A 24,184-nucleotide genomic window follows, 5' to 3' on the forward strand; every position below is an offset into this window, starting at 1 on the left:
ATGTCAGAGATAGCATAAATTACATTCAGGGATGTTGCTGCAAAATCTGTCCCGTCAATGAGACAGAAGCACGTTGTATCCAAGAGTATTTTCTGTATATTGTGAGTCATCCCCTTCTTAGTTGCATGTTATTACGTACAGTTGTCCACAATATCTGACTGAACAGTTGGACAGAAGCACATTGTAGCTGAAAATGTGTTGCTGGAAAAGCGCAGCAGGTCAGGCAGCATCCAAAGAGCAGGAGAATCGACGTTTCGGGCATGAGCCCTTCTTCAGGAATAATGAGCCCTTTCATGAAGAAGGGCTCATGCCCGAAACGTCGATTCTCCTGCTCCTTGGATGCTGCCTGACCTGCTGCGCTTTTCCAGCAACACATTTTCAGCTCTGATCTCCAGCATCTGCAAGTCCTCACTTTCTCCTAGAAGTGTAGGGATTGTATGCAGGGATACTTCCAATAGAATTCAAGACCTCCATAGGATGGTCTTATAATATCATTCAAGAATCTGACGTCACATCATGTGGAAGTAGTAAGAACTTGGCATATTGCTGCATAATGGGATACTTGACCGAGGTAAAAGGTATCTTGGCTCTCAGCCCCTTGCTTTAGTGGAAAAATACTGCTAGAGATAAAGACTGAGGTTGTGTAACTATAATTTGATGAAGTTTAGGGAGTAAATCTTGAACTCCTTATTTTCTCTGCCTTTGAGCAACATCAAATTACAAAGGGAGTAGGCACTGTGCTTATCCTTATCTTGAATTATTGCATTCAATATTACTTGAGCGTGGAATGTAAGTAAGGTTGTTTGTATTATTGTAAAAATATAGGGCAACTGTTCAGCTCGGGAGTGTGCTGCGGGACAATGGACACTGTGGCAGCCTCGCCATGAATTCACGAAGAAAACGCATCTGAAAACAAGGCTGAAAGTCTCAGACTAAGTAATTTCCTTGACAGAATTAGGCATATCAGGCAGGATCCCAATTAATACAGGATCCAAAAAAAGTAAAGGAGGAAATAGTGAAAATAGTGGGCGGGACAGTCCTCGCTGAAAGTGGTCTAGTGCTCCCTTCACAGGGGTGGGCAAGTGTAGAGACTGCCTGGTGTCTGGCCAGTGACTTCAGCTGAACCAAGACTACCAAAAGATCACAGAGAAAACTAAACTTACCAGTGTGGTGAGAGAGACTAAGAAATGGTAGCTACCCAATTGAAATAGGTTCAAGACTTTGAGACTTGTAGATGGAAGAGAAACACCAGTGAGCACTTATAGTAGATTAATGCATGCAGGCACGAATCATAATTTTTTTTCTCTACTTCTCCTTTCTTGGCAGTTGACGTCTCTTTGTAGATTATGGAAATGGGAAATGGAGCCAGCTGTCAATGGCACTCCACGAATGCGGATGTGAGGCACCCAGAAGACGGTCCTAAAGTGGAAAAGTGAACAAAACAAAGACATTGTAAGGATAAGATCATGACAACAGGTAGGAGACACTGGGGTCACCAGCAGATACGGTGCTCTCTGAAACATGAGATTCTGGGTACATCATTCCTTTTTGTAGTGATCTTTACAAATGGTCCTAGGGCCATTGGCCCTATGGAGGTTCTTTTGTCTTAAGTATAATTAAGGAATGGCAAGAAATTACTGAGGAAGGAGGTGGGGATCCCGCTTGGGACAAATGTTATATGATGTATTGTTTTGTTAAATGGTGAGAGGTTGCTAAGCGTCATGAACCTCCCAAATCTAAACCTAAGAAAGATGCTGGTGCACCCTCCAGTGCCTCGTTGCGACTATATCCCCAGCTTGAATCTCAAGAGGATACGGTTATGGACAACATCCTCCTGGCTGTGTGAGAACAGCATCTCCGGCCTCTTCAACCTCCACATTACCAGGCTCTAGTCCATACTACGGGCCTACCTACAGCCCCTCCTAATTCTACCCAACCCACTATGATGCGGACTCACAGTCACACTAAAATGTGTCACTTAGATATGGGACATTCTCCACCACCTCTGATGCAAATAAACCTTCTAGCACCACTGCTCCCTTCACCCAACTGCCCTGACTGATGGTCGGTGATATAGCTGTCCCAAAGCCTTGGTCCCTCACTGAGGCTAGCAGCATGATCAATGAGGCCCTTAACACACTGAAGAAGCCAATCTTCTTCCATAACTGACTGGTCCAAACCTGCCAAATTTATAACCTCTTACCTGGGGATGTTCTTCTCCTACATAAAGTTGTATGTGGCACCTTCTCGATGGCTTTTAAGGATTCTTTTTCACTCCCAATCAGGGAAAATGGGGATTGGTTAGAGGGACCTAAAGAGGAGCAGCAGGGTCAGGGAAATATCCCCTGGGATGAGTGGCTCCAGAACCAAGCTCTGCAGGCCATTTCATATGGGGCCAGATAGCCACTCTGAGAAAGTGACGACTACAGATGCTGAACATCAGAGTCGAAATGTGTGGTGCTGGAAAAACACAGCCAGTCAGGCAGCATCCGAGGAGTTGGAGGGTCGATGTTTCGAGCATGAGCTCTTTATCAGGAATGACAGGGTGGCCAGAGGGGGCTGACCCTCCAGCGCATCTCCTCCACTTTCGCACCTCTGCCCTTGAGCATTCCAGCACATCTCCTCCACTTACTACACTTCGGCCCTTAAACCCCACCCCTCCAATCGCAACAAGGACAGAGACCCCTCCCCTTCCACCACACCAAGTTCCGGGTACAACATATCATCCTCTGCCATTTCCACCATCTACAAACAGATCCCACCACCAGAGTTTTATTTCCCTCTCCGCCCCTATCTGTGTTCCACAGAGACCATTCCCTCCTTGACTCCTTTGTTAGGTCCAATCCCCCCACCAAGCCACCAACCCACTCTTGGCACCTTCCCCTGCAAGAAGTGCAAAGCCTGCGCCCACACATCCAACCCCCACCTCCGTCCAAGACCCCAAAGGATCCTTTCACATTTAGATTAGATTAGATTACTTACAGTGTGGAAACAGGCCCTTTGGCCCAACAAGTCCACACCGACCCGCCGAAGCGTATACCACCCAGACCCATACTCCTACATTTACCCCTTCACCTAACACAATGGGCAATTTAGCATGGCCAATTCACCTAACCTGCACATTTTTGGACTGTGGGAGGAAACTGGAGCACCCGGCGGAAACCCATGCAGACACGGGGAGAATGCGCAAACTCCACACAGAGAGTCGCCTGAGGCGGGAATTGAACCCGGGTCTCTGGTGCTGTGAGGCAGCAGCACTAACCACTGTGCCACCGAGCCGCCCACTGACAGAGATTTGCCTGCACGTCCACACATGTCATCTACTGTGTCCACTGCTCTAAGTGTGTTATCCACTGCATTGGGGAGACAGGATGCTAACTTGCAGAATGTTTCAGATAACATCTCTGGGACACACGCACTAAACAACCCCACTGCCCCGGTGGCTGAACATCCTGGGCATCCTCCACCGTCAAACTCTAGCCACGTGATGCCTGGAGGAAGAACACCTTAACTTCCGCCTTGCGACCCTCCAACCAAACGGGATCTATGTAGATTTCACCAGTTTCCTCATTTCCCCTCCCCCCATTTATCCCAGCTCTAACCTTCCAATCTGGCACCTAACCTTCCAAACTGTCCCACCTGTCCATCTTCCTTTGCACCTCTCCGCTGCATTCTCCTTCCCAATCTATCACCATCATCCCTCACCTCCATCCACCAATCACATTCCCAGCTACCTTCCCCCCAATCCCACCCCCTCCACTTATCTCTCAGACCCCTTGCACGCCTCCCCAGCTACCTTCCCCCCCCCCCATTTCTGATGAAGAGCTTGTGGTCGAAATGTCGACTCTCTTGCTCCTCAGAGGTTGCCTGACCAGCTGTGCTTTCCAGCACCACACTCTTCAACTCAGCATAACGACTTCGGCAAGGGGTCACTCCATGTCTTCAGAAAAAAGGGGAACCCCTTGTTGATTTTGTCACCCATTTTAAGGACACGTGGGAATCCATCCATGGGAGTGCCTCTGAAAGGAAATGACCCTTTGGTGGTACAGACACTGTTAAAATTGTGTTGACCCCCAGAGAACTCAGGCTTTCAAGTTTACCAATCTCACCTGGCAACAGCAGAACTGGGGTGCTGTAGTTACCTCCCTCACTAAAATGGACCAACAAGGTCTATTCAATAAGCGGTCTGAGGGTTCAAGGGCCAATTTGTCCAATATCACCAATCTTACAACAAAAGGTCCCTAAGATATTACCCATCTCGGTTAGATGGTGGTAGTGGCCACTACGGTCCAAGGATGGTGACATTTGCCGTCGGTGTGGTTGGTCGGATCATTGGGCTAGAGTTTGTCGAGTGCAGTTGGCTGTAGCTCCTCCTGCAACTGTGTGCATGCCCCAAATGTTACATTCACAGACCCCTTAGACGACACAATAGGGGTTCCACGAGGTGTTATTGGTACAGGCTCCCTTGATCCAGCTATTTTCTTCTCTCCTCGAAGACTCAATGACAGAACTTGATGTTCAACGGAAGCATCTTAAGGTTTTAGTTGACTCCGATGCGACTATTTGATCTGTACATCCCTCCGTGCAACTTCCGTGAAACTGTCTCCACCATCGGTATAGCCGGAATTTCCATGGTGGAATCACTCTCCCAAATTGTTTCCCTTCAGATAGGTCAGCTCCAGGTAGAGCAGTCATTTGTCATTGCCAAGAATTCACCTGTTTGCCTGTTGGGTGGCCAACCCCTGTGTAAACATGGTGCTTCAAACCACTCCTCTGATCAGGGCCTGTTCTTGGAGTTCCCTGAGCACTCTGTTTGCTGATGCAGTACTCTGACACTGCAACACAGGTCTATTGTATTGCTGGCAACTACAGAACAACCCTATTGAACCTCTCTAGCGCCCCTGATAGTGGACCTAGAAGGAAATACCAATCACTGCTTAAGCTTTCTTCATCACGTGTCCCTTGATCCAGCTATTTTCTTCTCTTCTCAAAGACCCGAGGCCAGTTGTGTCTTGCTCCTATCTGCCAATTGGCCGGTAATTTTTCTCCAGTACCAGCCACCCTCGCCCTATATGTCCCCACTGCTCCTGCCATCCCTCCCTTCTTCCCTGCGGGCACTCCATAAAATCATGTGGGGTTGGTGCTTTCTGCTCTGCTGCACCATGTTACTGTTGGTCCTGGTTGTGTCCATCAATACAGAGTATCTCCTGATGCTGAAATAGGCCTTCAGCCTGTTATTGATGCTGTGCATGTTGTAAATCAGATTGTTATCCCCATGGCACCGGTCACCCCGATACCAAATTCAACTTGTTACACTGTCATAGAACTCCGCTCACTGTTTATCTCCACTGATTGTTCTCCACCTGGACTCGTCTTCCTCAGGGTAACACAGAAAACCCAACTGTGTATATTGTGGCAGTGCGAAGGGATCAGTCTCAGTTCTGTCTGCCTGTGGCAGCACTGTGTTGCAATATGCTGACGACATCCTTGTCGCCTCACGGTCCTACACTGACTGTCAGTGGAACTATGTGACCTTGTTGATCCACTCAGCCTCCTGTGAGCCCCACAGCCTTTCTCCTGCCAAGCTACAATTATGTCAGATCTCGGTACAATATCGAGACCGCATCCTCGAGTGTGATACCCATCACCTGAGTCCTGATCATGTTGCTGCTATTCTCATTGCCCTGCGACCCTCCACACAACAGAAGATGCTGTCTTTTCTCGGCATGGTGAACAATTGTCACCAATGGGTGCCTGAATATCGGTGCATGGACACAATTTTGCGTCAGATTACCCTTAACAGTCAGCCTCATTCAATTGATTGGACTCCCAACCAACTGCGAGCATTTGAGGAACTTTGTACTATTCTGACACAAGCCCCAGCCTTGGGCTTACCCAATTATCGTAAGTCTTTCATCCTGTATGTTGACATACGAGAGGGTTTCACAAGCGCACTCCTCATCCAAACCTATGGTGGTCTGAAGCGCCCAGTGGCCTATTACTCCTCTCAGTTACCTCCAGTGGTTCATGGCCTACCAACCTGCCTCTGCATCGTCGCTGCCACAGCTATCATGCTGGAAAAGGCAAACCCCAATGTTCTAGATCGCCATTGTTCTGTTATGGCCCTTCATGCTGTTTTGCTGCTTCTCGATTTGGCTGTTACTCAGCATTTCACAGCAACCCGCAGGACTGTGCATGAGGTCATGCTGTTGTCCAAGCCAAATCTATCATTCTGCTGTGCCTCTTCAGTTAATCCTCCTTCCTACTTCTTCTGACTTGGAATCCTACCTCTCCTCACCCTGATTTATCCTCCACACCCTTTGCTAATTCTGACCTTGTGCTTTTCACTGATGGCTCGTCCAAACGTTCCTCCAACCATTGTTCCCTTGCCGTTTACGCAGTTGTTACTTCCTTTGAAATAGAGGCATGTGCTCTCCAGTCCGGGACTTCAGTCCAGGTTGCTGAACATTGTGCTCTTACTCGTGGATGGATCCTTACCATGGGAAATCCATTAACATTTATACTGATTCCCATTATGCCTTTAGGGTGGTCCATGACTTCAGTACACTCTCATCCAGTAAACCTATTCAATACGCATTATTTGCCAACAGTACAATAGAGGAAGAACACTTGCATATTTTGATCCATTTGGGAACTTGCAGATTGATTTTGTCCATATGACTGCACATTGTCCATAGTAGATATGTTCTCTAGATGGATAGAGGCATTTACTACCAGAAGGGATGGTGCCCAAACAGTAGTAACATGTCTTACAAGAGATATAATTCCCCATTTTGGAATACTGAGTCAAATGGATAGTGGCAGGGGTACCCACTTTACTGTGAAAATAATAACAGCACTGTGTGCAGTATTGGGATTTGTGTGGAAGGTTCATATCCCCTATCAACCCCAGTCCTCGGGAATAATGGAATGAACTAACAGGATGCTAAAAAGTATCCCTGCAAAGGAAACTGGACTAAAGTGGCCTGAAGCCTTGCCTATTACCCTGTTCACCCTCCAAAACCAGGTTAATAGAACCACTGGTCGAACCCCGTTTAAAATTCTTCTGGGAAGACCCATGACTACTGGCACCTAAACCCTTCTCTCTACATCCGAAATAGCCCTGATATAGGGGTGGAAGAGAAAACCCTGCTATACACCCAAGCCCTGAGCGAAGGGGCCTGGGCCAATCATTCAAAGGTATTAGAGGCCATGCCAACACCCCATGGATCTAACACACACCATTTTAGACCTCGCAATTGAGTGTATGTTAAGTCTCTTAAAGGCTCTCTCTCTCTCCAAGATGGAAGGGACTGTATTAAGTGTTACTGACCTCCTGAGCTGTAGTAAAATTGGAAGAACATAAGGAGTGGGCGCACACGACCAACTATAACATAACCCAACCAACTCGGCAACTACTAAAGTGAATGATGAGAACCCTGTGGATGCAATTCCTGGTCCTCCTCAGCTTGCAAACAATTGAAACTAGATATGCATGGCCTTGTGGTGGGTGTGCCAAAAGTACTCACCTGTTATGTAATGATGACATAATACAATGTGTATCATGCTGTAATGCTATTTTTAGTCAGAAATGCAAGGAATGGGTCAGGGTTTGAGGAGAGTTAACCATCTTTCCTCCACTGCAGTGAGGGCTCCAAAAGTGTATCAGAGACTTTGCAATGTTGGTGGTAATTTAAGCGTCCGCTGTCTGATGCATTTTCCAGGGTTCCATTATTGCGCTTCTCAGGGACATGAGGGGAGACCATGACTCGCAAGGAATCTGCCGCAGGGAAAGATATGGAAACTAAAAGGGTTTCTAACAAGTGTGTGAAAGGAGGAGGCAGGTCGCAGGCATGTGCCAGACAGAGATGTGATTTGAATTGCTCCTGATCCCATGTCGAGATCACCGACAATTGTCATGTGACATACCGGGTTTGTCAATACGGGGGTCGCGGAGGCAGCGTGTATTTATTATGTGTAGTACCCTGGCAGAACTCCTTGCACTGGTGCCTGGAGTCTCGGGCTCGGCTTTTAAAGGAGCCTCAGGTGCCAAAGAGTATGGCTCAGAAAAATGGGTTTCCCTCTGATACGAGAATAAAGCGACTAAGATGAGCCAGACACCACAATGTTTTTTGTATTTGGCCTCTCAAAGCGCCCATATGGCAAGAAAAGAAACTGACTATTGGGTATGTGCCCATGTACCAATCCCTCACAGGGAGGTATCACTTTGTGGACCGTATCCTTTAGGTGGCCTGAAGTTGCCAAATGGCTAGTATGCCAAAACTCTTCAGTTGAACCCAATAACTCTGAGGGCGTATAGGAGTGGATGTCAGCAGGGTATAAATCTGGCCCGATTCCCAGATTGGTCCCAAACTGATTGTAACAGATCCCATATGCCCCTTTTTCTTGTTGAGCATAATAACACCATTAGCAACACCATGACATGGGAACGTCTCTACTGGGATCTAGACAATGTTCTTTTAATATCCCCTGGATTGAACCTACCCAAAATTCGACGAGCCAAGGCTACTTTTCGTTTAATTGGTCTAGTGTCCTTAATAAGACATCAGGCTCCCTGTGGAAAGACCTGGCTCCCAAATTGTGGAGGGGCAGAGATTCCAAATTAATCTCCTACAATGGTCCCTATTTTCTTTGTGGTCTTAAGGCCTATCCTTGGCTTCCCTCAGACTGGAGACGGCTGTGTTACATGGGATATGTCATACATCACATTTGAGTCTTGGATGGGTTACCTTCACCCCTGAAGCCCAAGAGATCCCTCACCAGATTCCTCACCTGGGTTGGGATGTCTTCTCCTTTTACTGAAGTCGATCTGGATTTCCAAGAATTGAGCAAATTAAAATTAGTATTGGAAGCTGTCACTGATGATACTGCTGAGGCCCTGACTGAGATTAATGCTGAGCTAGTCTCAGTTAGAACAGTGGCTCTTCAGAACAGCTTGGTCTTGGATTTTCTATTATCCAAGGAGGGTGGCACTTGTGTTGTTATTGGGTAGGCATGCTGTACCTAAATACCAGACAACTCTAAAAATGTCTCCAATTTGGTGACCCACATTCACACAGAAGTTAAGAAATTGAGCTCCCCTTTTGATTCTGGGCGGTCCTTTGATGTCGCCTAGCTGGATAAGTGGGGATCCTCCTTAGTCATTGGGTTTGTCACATTTTCTATAATAATCCAGATACTTTGTGGCTGTTGTTGTGTACAGTATATTCTTAACCCATTTTCCTCTCCAAAACTGGTGATCATCTATTGGACCGTACTCCATAATGCCACCGACGATGAGCAAGCATGTACGAGTATGTGCCTTTTTCCAGAAGAATATGCGCTCCCTTTTTGGATGAGCCAGTATCCTAAACCTAGGTATTAATCTAGAAGATCACCAAAGAGGAAACTGTAGAAGTAGTAAGAATTTGGCATACTGCTGCATGATGGGTCACTTTAGTAGAAAATATTGCTGGAGATAAAGACTGAGGTTGTGTAATTATAATTTGATGAAATATAGAGAGTGTATCTTGTTATTTTCTCTGACCTTGAATAACATCAAAGAACTAAGAGGGTATGCACTGTGCTTATCTTTATCTTGAATTATTGTACTCAATATTATTGGATTAGATTCCCTACAATGGGGAAACAGACCCTTTGGCCCAACTAGTCCACACCAATCCTCCAAAGAAAACCCTCTGACGAATGCATCTAACACTATGGGCAATTTTTTTAGCATGGCCAATTCACCTGAGCTGCACATGTTTGGACTGTGGGAGGAAACCACGCAGACTCAGCAAGAATGTGCAAACTTCACACAGTCACCCTGGGCTGTAATTGAACCTGGGACCCTGGTGCTGTGAGGCAGCAGTGCTAACCAGTGAGCCACCATGCTGCCACTTGAGTGCAGAATATAAGAAAGGTTGTTTGTATCATTGTATTAATACTGGCCAACTGTTCAGCTCAGAAGAGTGCTGTGGGACAATGAAGACAGTGGCAGCCTCGCCATGAATTCACGAAAAATAAAGCTTCTTGAAACAAGACTCGAAGTCTCAGACTAAGTAATCTTCTTGACACATCAAGAGAGGCAAACACTTTGGAGGCAAACAAAGAACAAAGAGCTGTGCAGCACTGGAACAGGCCCTTTGGCCCTCCAAGCTGCACTGACATATTTTGCCCTTCACTTACAGGATCCATATCCCTCTATTCCCTTCCCATTCACGCATTCATCCAGGTATTTCTTGATTGCTGCTATTGTGCCTGCTTCCACCATTTCATCTGGCAGTGAATTCCAGGCACTCACCATCCTTTGTGTGAAAAACTTGCCTTGCACATCTCTTTTAATCTACTCCCTGTCCCCAGCACCCTCAATCCCCATACCTTGAACCTGTGCCCCCTAGTAACTGACTCCTCCATCCCGGGAAAAGGCCTCATTTTCCACTCTATCCATGCCATTCACAACCTTGTCAACTTCTAACAGGTCACCGCTCAACCTCCAGCATTTCAGTCAAAACAAACACAGTCTATCCAAAATTTCATCATAGCTAAAATCCCATATACCATGCAACATCCTGGTCAACATTTTCTGTATCCTCTCCAAAGTATCAGCACTCTCTTGTTGTGTGGTGACCAGAACTGTACATAATATTCTAAGTGTGACCTAACTAAAGATCTATAAAGCTGCAGCACAACTTAGCTGTGCTTATACTCAATGCCCCTTCCAATGAAGGTAGGCATCCCATTGGCCTTTTTTGCTACCTTATCTACCTGTGCTGCCACCTTCAGTCATCTGTGGAACTGCACACCCACATCCCTCTGCGTATCAATACTGTTAAAGGTTCTGCCAGTCACTGTATAATTTCCTTTGATTTCGCCTAGCTGGATAAGTGGGGATCCTCCTTAGTCATTAGGTTTGTACTTGATCTTCTGAAATACATCACCTCACATTTGTCTAGATTAAACTCCATCTGCCAAATTTCTACCCATGCAGAAATCTGTATCCTGCTGTATCCTCGGGTAATCCTTCTCACTATCCACAACTCCATCTGTCTTTGTATCATCTGCAAACTTACTAATTAGACCAACCACATTTTCCTCAAAATCCACAGTGCTGTGGATCACAAACAGCACTGATCCCTGTGGAAAATCATTAGTTTCAACATTCCATTTCAAAAAGTATCCTTCTACTGCTACCTTCTTTCTCCTATGACTAAACCAATTCCATGTCCAACATGGTCACTAATGTGACTGAGTTCTTTGAAGAAGTAATGAAGCGAATTGATGAGGGCAGAGCATTGAACATAATCTATATGGACTTCATTAGTGCATTTAACAATGTTCCTCATAATAGATTGGTTAGCGAGATAACCATGTAATACAGGGAGGACTAGCTGTTTGGATACAGAACTGGCCAAAGATCGAAGACAGAGGGTTGCTTTTCAGATTGGAATCCTGAGACCAGTGATGTGGCACAAAGATCAATGTTGGGTCCACTGCTTTTCATCTTTTATATATATGATTTGGATGTGAACATAGGAGATATGGTTAGTAAGTTTGCTGATGATACTGAAATTGGAGCTGTAGTTAACGGCAAAGAAGGTTACATTAGAGTACAATGTGATCTTGATCAGATGGGCCAATGGGCCAGGGAGTGGCAGATGGAGTTCAACTTTGGTAAATGTGAGGTGCTGCATTTTAGAAAAGCAGATCAGGGCAGGACATATACACTTAATGGTAAGGACCTGGAGAGTGTTGCTGAACAAAGAGACCTTGTAGTGCAGATTCATAGTTCATTGAAAGTGGAGCTGCAAGTAGATAGGATAATGAAGAAGGTGTTTGGTGTGCTTGCCTTTATTGGTCAGTGCATTGAGTAAAAGAGTTGGGAGGTCATGTTATGGCTGTGCAGCACATTAGTTCAGCCACTTTTGTGCATGCAATTCTCGTCTCCTTTCTACTGGAAGGATGTTGGGAAACAAGGAGGGGTTCAGAAAATATTTTCAAGGATATTGTCAGGATTGGAGGATTTGAGCCATAGGGTTGGCTGAATAGGCTGCGGCTATTTTTGCTGAAGTGTCAGAGGCTGAGGGGGTGACCTTACAGAGGTTCATAAAATCATGAGGGATATGGTTAGGGTAAATAGGAAAGGTCTTTTCCCTGGGCTAAGGTGAAAGGATAAATATATAAAAGGGATCTCAGTGGCAACTTTCTCACTCAGAGGGTGGTGCATATATGGAATGAGCTGCGACATGAAGTGGTGGAGGCTGGTACGATTACAATATTTAAAAAGTGTTGTATTAAAAAGTATGGATGGATCAATGACTAGGAAAGGTTTAGAGGGATATGGGCCAAACGTTGGCAAATAGGACCAGATTTATTTAGGCTATCTGGTCAGCATGGACAAGTGAGATCGAATAGTCTGTTTCCATGCTATGACTCTATGCCAGCTCATTCCTGACACTACGTGATTTCACCTTTTTCACTAGTCTGCCATGAAGGACCTTGTCAAAGGTTTTACTGAAGTCCATGTAGACAACATCAACCATGACTTATTGATTTATGTCATGTGTACCGAGGTTCAGTGAAAATCTTTGTTTATAAGCAGTACAGGCAAATCATAGTAAGCAAGGATGTACACATCAGGAGTTAGAGCCGCACAGATTACATTGCACAGGGCATGCGCAAAGTGAGACCAGCATTATTTGAGGCGAGAGAATCGATTCATCAGTCTAACAGTAATGCCCAGAAAGAAGCTGTTCATGAACCTGATAGTCCATATGTTCAGGCTTCCGTATCTTCTCCCTGACAGAAGAAGTTGTAGGAGTTCATTACCGGGGTGGAATGGGTCTTGATTTTGGCAGTCTTTCCGCTTCAGCAAGCTGTGTAAATGGAGTCCATGGATGGAAGGGTGGCTTACGGTCTTGGGCAGAGAAGTTGCCATACCAGGCCATTATGCACCTAGACACTCCGCTTTCAATTGAAAACTTGTTACAGAAATCTACAATGGTGGAAATGTGTTGCTGGAGAAGCGCAGCAGGTCAGGCAGCATCTAGGGAACAGGAGAATCGACGTTTCGGGCATTAGCCCTTCTTCTGAAGAAGGGCTAATGCCCGAAACGTCGATTCTCCTGTTCCCTAGATGCTGCCTGACCTGCTGCGCTTCTCCAGCAACACATTTCCATCTCTGATCTCCAGCATCTGCAGACCTCATTTTCTCTACAGAAATCTACATGACAGTGAATCAGATTACATACAGTATAGAGAGACATGCTACAGAATTTGACTATGCTGAGTGCTGCACAATATAATCAGGGACACAGTATATGCTACAGAGTCTGGCTGCATAACAGGAGATCAATGTCACGTGCTACCTGGGAATATTTGATTAAATAAATTGTAAGCAGGAGTAATTTCTGATGCTGTGAAATCTTCAGTTCTTCTCAATATTTAATGAACATTACAATGCCAATACAGGTGTGAGAAACAAAGCTCACTCACTTCAATAATTTCAGTCCGAGACAAGATCTGAAGCAATCAGTATGTTTATTATACGCTTGCAAGCGTGGTGCCTGGAATTGGCACACAGAGTTTAGCAAGTACATATCTTATATAGGATTCACTACTCCAAACCCGGTGCCCATTACTATTGTTTCTCTCTTGTCTTATCCGGCCTTGTGCATAACAAAGTACAAGTTTTACTTGGCCATTTCACCACATCCTGCTGTGGCCCATTGTTAGGTATATCCTTCTTCATGATTATCTACTTCCTCCACCTGTTGCATTTCCTTCCTTTCCCCAACCATATTGATCCTTATGACCTTTTAATTGGGGTTTGTTTTTGTGTGTTTGCAAAAGTGGGAAACAGATGCTTATAACTACTGCTTGTATAAGCAAATCTAGCTTAACCTACATCCTCACAGCACCTCACAGCATATTTGTCTACCATTGTTAGCAGGCACGTTTCATTCTTGTATGCACATTTTAGCTAATACAAAAACAATTATATATTTCCTCCACATAGTTTTCATTCTTGTTGACTCAGCTCTTGGTTGAAACAATTATACACTGGTGTGAGTGCATTTACCTGGCATAAGTAATTATAATTGCAGAAGTAACACTACTTTACCTATATCCCACACAGGGATATTTCGTAATTTTCTTCAACTGCTTTCTGAACTTAGTGTGTTTTATAGCATAAATGGCAGTATTTGTGCAAAAATGCAGGAGCTATAGCACAAATCCAAATTCTTGCATGTAACTAGGTAAAAAGACCTGATTACCAACAAAATAATATAACAAAGCTGAAACTCAACTCCATAGAGAATCCAGCAGATGTATTGACCATAACAAAATTAAATTTGCTGAAACAACAAACAGTAACATTCTTTTGATTATCTCTGTCTCTCAGATTCTCCCAATATTTTGAACCTGGAACCTGCTACGGACTTCTGCTGGTGCCTCGCAATTAAAAACATTGAACTGAAGAATTAATGTAAAAAGGGACTGCTGGAATTAGACGATAATGAAGGGATGCAATTGCTGCCTAGAACTGTGAAGTAGCAATGTCTTCTGACTTATCACAAAACTGGGGTTATTCATAAACTGATATTCATGCGTTAAATACCAGGTGACAGCCTTTAAACAGCTCAATACAATCACCGTTCCATAGCTGAGGAGAAAGTGAGGTTTGCAGATGCTGGAGATCAGAGCTGAAAATGTGTTGCTGGAAAAGCGCAGCAGGTCAGGCAGCATCCAGGGAACAGGAGAATCGACGTTTCGGGCATAAGCCCTTCTTCAGGAATGGGCTGCTGTTTTCTCAGATCCAGAGCTGCTGTTTTCTCAGTGCAGTAGTTAGCTTTCAACCTCTGGCAACAAATGGCCACAAATTGATCAAAGGTTAACGCGCCTGCATAAATTATCAACGAATGCATTTTACACACTGGGAGCATCAACAGGAAAATAAATTTCTTCTGATAGTGAATTGTGATATACCTCAAAACCAAATCAAGAACAACAATCAATTGATCTGCTGTTGCCATGGCCACCACATAACTTGTTAAAAACACTTCAGCGGAGGAGTGCTGCCACTAAATTGGCTGCTGCGATACATCTGCAGTTTTGCAATTACACAACTGGTAAAATACATTGGCATGACTGTATAGTTTTTGATACACTTTCAAAATATTGATTCATGTTAAGCAATAGTTAACCATTAGTTAGTTTTGCTGTTCTTTCTCATATATCTCTGAAAAGCTATTGGACTTTAAATAGTGCTTCGTTAGAAAATTAAAAGTAATGTTCTGTAATTGGATATATTCTGGATAAAAAGGACATTCCCTGAAGGAACATCAGATTTAGGCAAATTACAGTAAAGTTCAAAGGATCTATTAAAACCCTTAGGGGAAAAACAATGCGAAACTCTAATACATTCAGTACATGGATTTCCAAGAGCTCCTCCCAAGCATAGTTTAATTTCTTCAGCCCTGGTGACAGTTCCTACATTTAGTTGTAATGCTTGGCATATTTCTGCTGGATGTGAGGCTAAATGCGACACCCTGAGTTTTGTGCATGCCTGAGTGATTCTCCACGTAGTGATGTTGGCTGCAAATGCTGCAGCCAAAAAATCTTTGCTGAACTTTAAAAATGACCGTCACAGATCACATGACTTGCAAGTTCTCCAATGTGGTAAAAACAATGACTGCAGATGCTGGAAACCAGATTCTGGATCAGTGGTGCTGGAAGAGCACAGCAATTCAGGCAGCATCCGAGGACAGGCAAAATCGACGTTTCGGGCAAAAGCCCTTCATCAGGAATAAAGGCAGAGAGCCTTTATTCCTGATGAAAGGCTTTTGCCCGAAACGTCGATTTTGCCTGTCCTCGGATGCTGCCTGAATTGCTGTGCAAGTTCTCCAATGTGCTGAATGCTTCTAGCACTGAACTGCAAAGGAACATGACTAGACTTGCTGAATTGATTGGCTCTTTTAGTGTGGCGATATTGCAAATACAGTATTAAAATTATGATTCGGAGATGCCGGTGTTGGACTGGGGTGTACAAAGTTAAAAATCACACACCAGGTTATAGTCCAACAGGTTTAATTTGAAGCACACTAGCTTTCGGAGCGACGCTCCTTTGAGCGTGACTCCGAAAGCTAGTGTGCTTCCAATTAAACCTGTTGGACTATAACCTGGTGTTGTGTGATTTTTAAGTATTAAAATTAAGTAGTATCTGAGCCTGTGTCCAGTACAAAAGAACACCGTGAATACTCTCCGAACACTTTGTGCAGAGGTACTAAACGAAACACACCAGAATTTTGGTGTGTTTCGATCAATGGATCGGAAACTTCTGCAATAACCTGAATAACGCTTTTAACGACCACCCATGATCTATGAATGACCAGCATCACGTGACTGAAAGTCTTTCAATCATATACTGTGATTTGTTAATTTAATCTGATTCCACTGACCAGGTTAATAGCTACATTTACCTGGATGTTGCAGCTTCAGAACCTGCATCCTGCAAGTGCATGTGAGAATGAGTGAGTATTTGGGAATATGTGTAAGAATGTGTGTATGTGCATCTGCATGTATACGCATGTGAGATAGTTTGTAAATCTGAGTAAGAGTGTGTGTATGTGGGTTGAATGTGTTTCCATATGCATCTGTGTCCATGTGAGAGTGGGTGCATGTGTGTTTGTGTGATGGTGTGAGTAAATACAACTGCATCTGAGATAGTATGGTTGGGTGAGTGAGTGTGAGCATTTGTGTAAGTGGGTGTGTGTATCTGTCTGTATGAGTTAGTATTTTTCTGCACACATGAGAGTGTGTACATGAAAATGCGTCAGTCTTTACAGGATTGACCATGTGAATAAATAATACTTCTGATTAAATCAAATAGTTTGCTTTGTGATGTTTAAAATAGACTTCATACTAATCAAAATTTGCAAAAAAGAAATATTCTTTCCACAACTGAAGACAGGATTTTGAACCAGTGACCCTGAAGGAACAGGCATATTTCAGCATCAGGATGGTGGTGGCTTGGAGGGAAATGTCCAGGTGGTGTGTTCCTATGTTTCTGCTAATCTTGTCCTTGAGTCATGGCACACAAGTATCAGATAGAATCCCTATAGTGTGGAAACAGGCCATTTGGCCCAACAAGTCCACACAGACCCTCCAAAGAGTAACCCATCAGACCCATTTTGCTATTATTTTACATTATTATTAATGCACCTAATCTACACACCCTTGAATACTATGGGCAATTTAGCTAATCTGCACATCGTGGATTGTGCGAGGAGGCTGGAACATCTGGAAGAAACCCATACAGACTCAGGGAGAATGTGCAAACTCCACACAGTTGCCCGAGGCTGGAATCGAGCCCAGGCCCCTGACGCTATGACGCTATGTAGTGCTAAACACAGAGCCACCGTGATATTTCTTTCCGACAGCAGAGCATGCAGAATCATCCTTTGACTTTCAATGGCATTGCTCTTGAAGATCTCCGACTCCTCAGAGGGGCCTTTTGGTTCGAGATCGGTCAAAAGAATCAACGAATACAGTCTGTTCAAAAAGCAAGGGTCATTAGTTTATTGAATTAAGGTACCTTGACACAATTCTACACAGCAACGCAGAGGTTAGAGCTTCTGTGTTCCGTGGTGAAATTGTGCAATTGCATTTGAAAATTACACATTATTTATATATATTTTTAAGAGATAATACAGCCTTAATTACAAGACAGACCAATCACATATAATAAGGTGACATGATTTACAGCAAATTAATCCAATGATATTTCCTGCGAAAGGGTCCTTAATTGCAAGAAAAGTCCAATCAACTGTAGTATGGTGGCATGATTGACAACAGGCTAATCCAATGGAAATCTTTGAAGAGAAAATGAGGTCTGCAGATGCTGGAGTCAGAGATGGAAATGTGTTGCTGGAGAAGCGCAGCAGGTCAGGCAGCATCTAGGGAACAGGAGAATCGACGTTTCGGGCATTAGCCCTTCAGGAATCCAATGGAAAAGAAATCTTATTTACGTAAATTGTCATGCAATATATCAGTTCAAGGTTAGTTCAAGTGGTCAATTAATGTGTCAGTATTCATTTTATGAAAACTCTATAGTCCTCTTGTCTTTGAATTTCAGCTTAATTCTACAAATCAGCAGTACAGGTTCACAGGTATCAATCACTATTCTCAGCCATTTTATCGTATTCCTTTAAATTGAAAAAACATTTTGTGGTTAATAAAAATCTACATATACTTGTTGCCCAAATTCAAATTTTAGATCCTCACTCTCATTGAATCTCCCACTATCAACATCCTCGGGGTTTCCATTGACCAGACACTGAACTAGACCATCCATTTAAGAGCAGGTCAGAGGTGAGAAGTGCTGTGCATTGTGAAGTATGTATAATAATTGCATTAAATGACATTTGAGGAATAGCAGGTTTATAATAAATCAGCTCTCCAGTCAACATTAAGAAAGATATTAAGAGACTTCAGGAGGTCTTTGTCAATAATTGATGTTTGGCTGTTTTTGGGATGGTGAGTGGTATACAGTGATGTTTCTCAGAATTAAGTTCTCAGACCAATGCTTTTTAATATGGATTGATAAAGTGAGCTAGAAAACAGGCAACAGAGTGTGATTTCAAAATAAAGAATGAATGTCAGGGTGCTATGCTTAATGTTGAGAGTGTAGTGCTGGAAAAGCATAGCGGGTCAGGCAGCATCTGAGGACCAGGCAAATTGACGTTTCAGGCATAAGCCCTTCATCAGGAATCAGCAGTTCTCAATTTCTCCTGCTATGTTTGATGCATACTTGTTTAGTTCATACAAGAATGTGTGAAGGTGTAAAGATGCTAAAGATGGCATACAGTAGAAATTTACTGGAATAATATTAGGGATAGGTTTTATTGGTTATGTTAGGAGACTGGAGTTAAATTTGATATAAATATTTCATATCAGATGAATGGGACGAATCAGAATTATTCTGCAGAGAACCTACAATGACTCAATTGGCCAAATAACTTCTTCTATAGTGAAATGATGGCTGTAAATGAAACAGTTCAAATCCCCAGGTTCATTAGCTGGAGAACATACATTTCAAAGAATGGTCAAAATTTGAAATGCACTATCTATTGGAATGATAGAAAAAGATTAAATAATCTTTGTTGTGTTTTATTAGAAAGGCCTTTAAGACAGCTAGATAATATCACAATGTGCGACACTCTGGTATAAAAGGTCTCTGTAGAGTCAATGAATTGATGTGTTAGTTAGTCTAGGCAGTACAGTTTGGTTAGCCAGTTAAACCATTACGCATATACTGAAATAGTTATAAAGTTAACATCGAACCCAGACTACATATGTAAGTCTGAGATATCAAAATAATGTCCATTAGAACATAGAACAGTTAAGCACAATACAGCCCCTTTGGCACCCGTTGAACTGACATTTTATCCTACTCTAAGATCAAATTAACCTACATTCCCTTCATTTTAATACCATCCATATGCCTATCCAAGAGTCGCTTAAATGTCCCTAATGTATCTCGTTCTACTACCACTACTGCCAGTGCTTTCCACTCTCTGTGTAAAGAACCTTCCTCTGACATCTCCCCTAAACCTACCAATCAACATAAAATTAGTTAGTGGTTTTAATGAAAGTCAAGATCTCGGTCTCAACAAGAGCCCTGTCTCTTTCGTGTTGGTTACTAGAACTAATGTATTGAAAACTACATTACATCAGCTTTCATAGTAGGCATACTTGAAGGAAAACGTAATGAAGGGGAATATACTGAGGCTTGTAACTGTGTGACTAGGTAGAATAGTTTTCTAAAATTTCTGGATTTAACAAAGCCATGAATGAGTGCTTCAGTAGTAGATGAGTTGAGGCAGGGATGCCTCTGGACCATTTCAGTTACAGAAATAGGCATAATCTGGGCTGATGAAACGAGGAGCTGGAAAAAGCGCAGTAGGTCAAGCAGCATCAAAGGAGCAGGAGAATCGACGTTTTAGGTCAGAATCTTTCATCAGGACTCATGGACTTTGTTGAAGGCGGGAAAAGGAGTCTTCAGAAGGTGGGCAGGATTCAAGTTCGAAGAAGTAGGCGTGGAGGCAGAGGCAGTGTAAAAAAAGAGTTTGACATCTTGGCATGCGCAAAATCTGTTGGCATGTGGGCATAGTGGATTGAAGGTGATTCCTTTGCTGAGGACTGACCATTCGTCCTCAGTGCATGGGAGATCTGGGGAGATGGTAAATACCAGTAGGGCTTGGGTCTGGGGCCTATTGTTGAGCTGGATTCGGAAGTTGGGGTGGAGATTTTCTCTGGAGTGGGTCATGTGATGTCAGCGGCCACAGGATCAGTGGTATCAATGGAAGCAGTGTGCTCGATGGCGTCAGCAGAAGCAATGTGGCCGGCTGCGATCGTGGGAGTGGTGTGGCTGGAGGGGGTGTCGTGGTAGGCAATATGCTCACCAGCAGTCACAGGCGCAGTGTGCTTGGCAACATCAGTGAAAACATCAACTTCCCTTCTCGGTCATTGCTTGGCCTGCTGTGCTTTTTTCCAGCACCACACTCTATCTCCATTCTTCCCATATCTGCCTGGGTTTTCTCCAGGTGCTTCGGTTTCCTCACACAGTCCAAAGATGTGCAGGTTAGTGGATCGGCCATGCTAAATTGCTCATAGTGTTCAGGGATGTGCAGGCTAGATGGGTTAGCCATGGGAAATGCAGGATTACAGGGATCGGGTAGGTGGGTGCGTCTGGGCGGGATGGTCTGTGGAGGGTTGTGTGGACTCGATGGGCCGAACGGACTGTTTTCACCCTTAGCGATGCTATGATTCTATCCAATGGTAGAACGTCATAGTTGAAAATGTGTTGCTGGAAAAGCGCAGCAGGTCAGGCAGCATCCAAGAAGCAGGAGAATCGACGTTTCGGGCATGAGGCCTTCTTCAGGAATGAGGAAGGTGTGCCAAGCAGACTAAGATAAAAGGTAGGGAGGAGGAACTTGGGGGAGGGGCATTGGAAATGCGATAGGTGGAAGGAGGTTAAGGTGAGGGTGATAGGCCGGAGTGGGGGTGGGGGCGGAGAGGTCAGGAAGAAGATTGCAGGTTAGGAAGGTGGTGCTGAGTTCGGGGGTTGGGTCTGAGACAAGGTGGGGGGAGGGGAAATGAGGAAACTGGAGAAATCTGAGTTCATCCCTTATAGTTGGAGGGTTCCTGGGCGGAAGATGAGGCACTCTTCCTCCAGCCGTCGTGTTGCTATGGTCTGGCAATGGAGGAGTCCAAGGACCTGCATGTCCTTGGTGGAATGGGAGGGGGAGTTGAAGTGTTGTATGTGGAAAGATAGTCCAGTTCCCAGGAAAAGCTCCTGTCAATTGATGAATGATTCCAGTTTAATAATTTCATTGTTGTAGCATTCTCATGTGTTGCTGTCTGATTTTGACTCATTAATATAATGTTTTAATCTTCTGTTCTCAGATTCCAATCACTCCTCTCCTTCTCTCTGGAGCTTCTAAGCTGTGTTAGAGTCAGAGGTGATAGTCCTGTTGATATTGTGGGATAATATATTGAAAGTAATCCATTTTTAATAGAAGAGGGAAATCCTCTGGTGACACCAGCAGAAGCCTTGGAGACTGACATTAATCACAGTCTCTGAATAAAGAGGTTCAATTAACCCTTGTTCATATAACACTTCATATCACAATAAAGCTGAACATTAACCATTTACAGGTGGGATTTATGTACCAGGACCTTGCAGGCTACATCTTTTGGAACAGCATACTACCCACACTGACTTTCAGACTTGACCAGAAGCTTGCAGATGAGATTGAAACATCATGCTTTCAAATTCCCCTTCTCTAGCATATGCCTGATAAATGTACAAGCTATTGAAAACAAGCTGGATGAAGAAAGAACAAAAGAATAGAAAAGGGTGGCACAGTGACTCAGTGGTTTGCACTGCTACCTCACAGCACCAGGGGCCCGCGTTCAATTCTAATCTTGCGTGACTGCCTGCGCATTATCTCTATGTGAGAGTGAGTTTCCTCATGGTGCTCCAGTTTCCTCTTACAGTCCAAAGATATGCAAGTTAGGTGAATTGACCATGCTAAATTGCCCATAATGTTCAGGGATGTGTGGATTAGGTGCATTAGCCACAGGAAATGCAGGGTTACAGGGTTCGTGTAGGGGGATGGGTCTTGGTGGGATGTTGTTCAATGGGAAGCTGTGGACTTGTTGGGGTGAATAGTCTGTTCCTGCACTGGGGATTCAATGATTCTATAAACTCACCTATCAAAACAGATTTGAGAAGCTGCTATGTGCTCTGTTTTACAGAGACCTGTCTCAATTCTGCTTCACCTGACTTTGTCTTTTAACCTGAGGGCTTATTAATTCACTGGCTGGTCTGTCCTGCTGGGCAAGGCAAGGAATGGTTGGGTATGCCTGCTAATGAACACTTCTTGGTGCTCAGACGTGATGACCCTAGCAAGGTGCTACTCCCCGGACCTAGAATAGCTAATAGTAAAGTACTGTCACTACTACCTGCTGTGGGACTTCACTTGTGCTATCCTGACAGCATATGCAGAAGCGAAGAGTGAACATGATGAAATATACATCGCTACAAATAGCCTTAAAATGGAATACTCTGAGGCCTTAGTCATCATAGCTGGTGACTTCAATCAGGTCAACGTCAACAGTGTGGTAGCAGAAAATGTGTTGCTGGAAAAGCGCAGCAGGTCAGGCAGCATCCAAGAAACAGGAGAATCGACGTTTCGGGCATAAACCCTACTTCAGCCCTTCTTTTTCTTGTCAACAGTGTGGTACACAACTACCTCTCCTGTTCCAAGAGAAGATCAAACAGGACTGTGGGAGGAACCTGGAGCACCCGGAGGAAACCCACACAGTCTCAGGAAAATGTACAAACTCCAGACAGACAGTCGCCTGAGGGTGGAACCAAACCCAGGTCTCGACGCTGTAAGTTAGCAGTGCTAACCAGCATCCATGCCACCCAAAATGAGCTAATGCACCTCAGATGACATTTAATGTGAATAAAAATAAGGTTAACCACTTTGGTAGCAAAAATAGGAAGGCAGATTATAAACTGAATGGCAAGGAATTGGAAAGGGGGAAGTATACAAGACCGGTTGTCCTTGTACACCAGTCATTGAAAATAAGTGTGAAGGGGCAGCAGGGCGTGAAGAAGGCAAATAGTATATTGGGCTTCATAGTGAGAGGATTTGTATGTAGGAGCAAGGATGTCTTGCTTGTACAGGGCCTTGGTGGGACCATTCCCAGATGTGTACAGTTTTGATCTCCTTATCAAAGAAGGATGCTCTGCCTATGAAGTGAATGCAACAAATGTTGACTATGATGATTGCAGGACCAATGTATGAAGAGAGCCTGGATCAATCAGGACTATATTCATTGTCATTTAAAAGAAAGAAGGGGTGGGAGATCGCATAGAAATCTATAAGATGCTAATGGCAATAGACAGGATAAATGCTGGAAGGATGTTTCTATTGACCATGCTGAGAAATGGGATTAGAAGAGTTAGGAGCTGGTTTTTGACAAATGCAGACGTGAAAGACTGAAGGGTCTTTCTTTGTACTGCCAATTTCTATGAGTCTATGACTATAACTCGATCTTTGTTACTGGGGAATCCAGAACTAGGGGTTCCAGTTTAAGGATACAGAGCAAGCCACTTTGGACTAAAATGAGAAATGTCTTCACCTAGAGAGTGGGGAGCATGTGGAATTCTCTGCCACAGAAAACTTTGAATGCTTCCACGAAGGAGTTAGTTCTTAGAGCTAAAGGGAAGAAAGCAGGAACAGAGTGCTGAGTTGAATGATCAGCTATAAACATAGTGAATGGCAGAACAAACTGGAAGGGCTAAATGGCTCTCATTAATTTCAGACACACGCGAAAATCATGAGTTACTCTCTCAAGAATCAGAAACCCAAATTCATGACAAGTCATATTAAAAATTACAGAGGAACCTCGATTATCCGAAGAACACGAGCAGGGAGTATTTTGGTCGGTTATTTGAATTCCGGATAATTGAAAGCCGGATAACATAGTTTAGCCAAGCATCAGGACCTTGCGATCCTGCCGAATAATCTGAAATTTGGATAATTGAATGACGGATAATCGAGGTTCTTCTGTATACCTATATATCCCACAGATTAGATCAAAACACC

At 44.0% G+C, this 24,184-nt stretch overlaps 1 long non-coding RNA gene across 1 annotated transcript; it reads left to right on the forward strand.

Moving 5' to 3' along the window:
- The first annotated feature begins 832 nt into the window (after positions 1 to 832).
- LOC122557464 (uncharacterized) lies at positions 833 to 15,679 on the forward strand. The gene is made up of 3 exons (XR_006313837.2): positions 833 to 936; positions 1,327 to 1,476; positions 14,404 to 15,679. It is a non-coding gene; the product is annotated as an uncharacterized LOC122557464 (long non-coding RNA).
- Positions 15,680 to 24,184: the final 8,505 nt, after the last annotated feature.

Source organism: Chiloscyllium plagiosum, unplaced genomic scaffold (genome assembly GCF_037043375.1).
Source record: "Chiloscyllium plagiosum isolate Xiang-an unplaced genomic scaffold, Cpla_swu_hap1 HiC_scaffold_11, whole genome shotgun sequence".
Taxonomy (NCBI): domain Eukaryota; kingdom Metazoa; phylum Chordata; class Chondrichthyes; order Orectolobiformes; family Hemiscylliidae; genus Chiloscyllium; species Chiloscyllium plagiosum.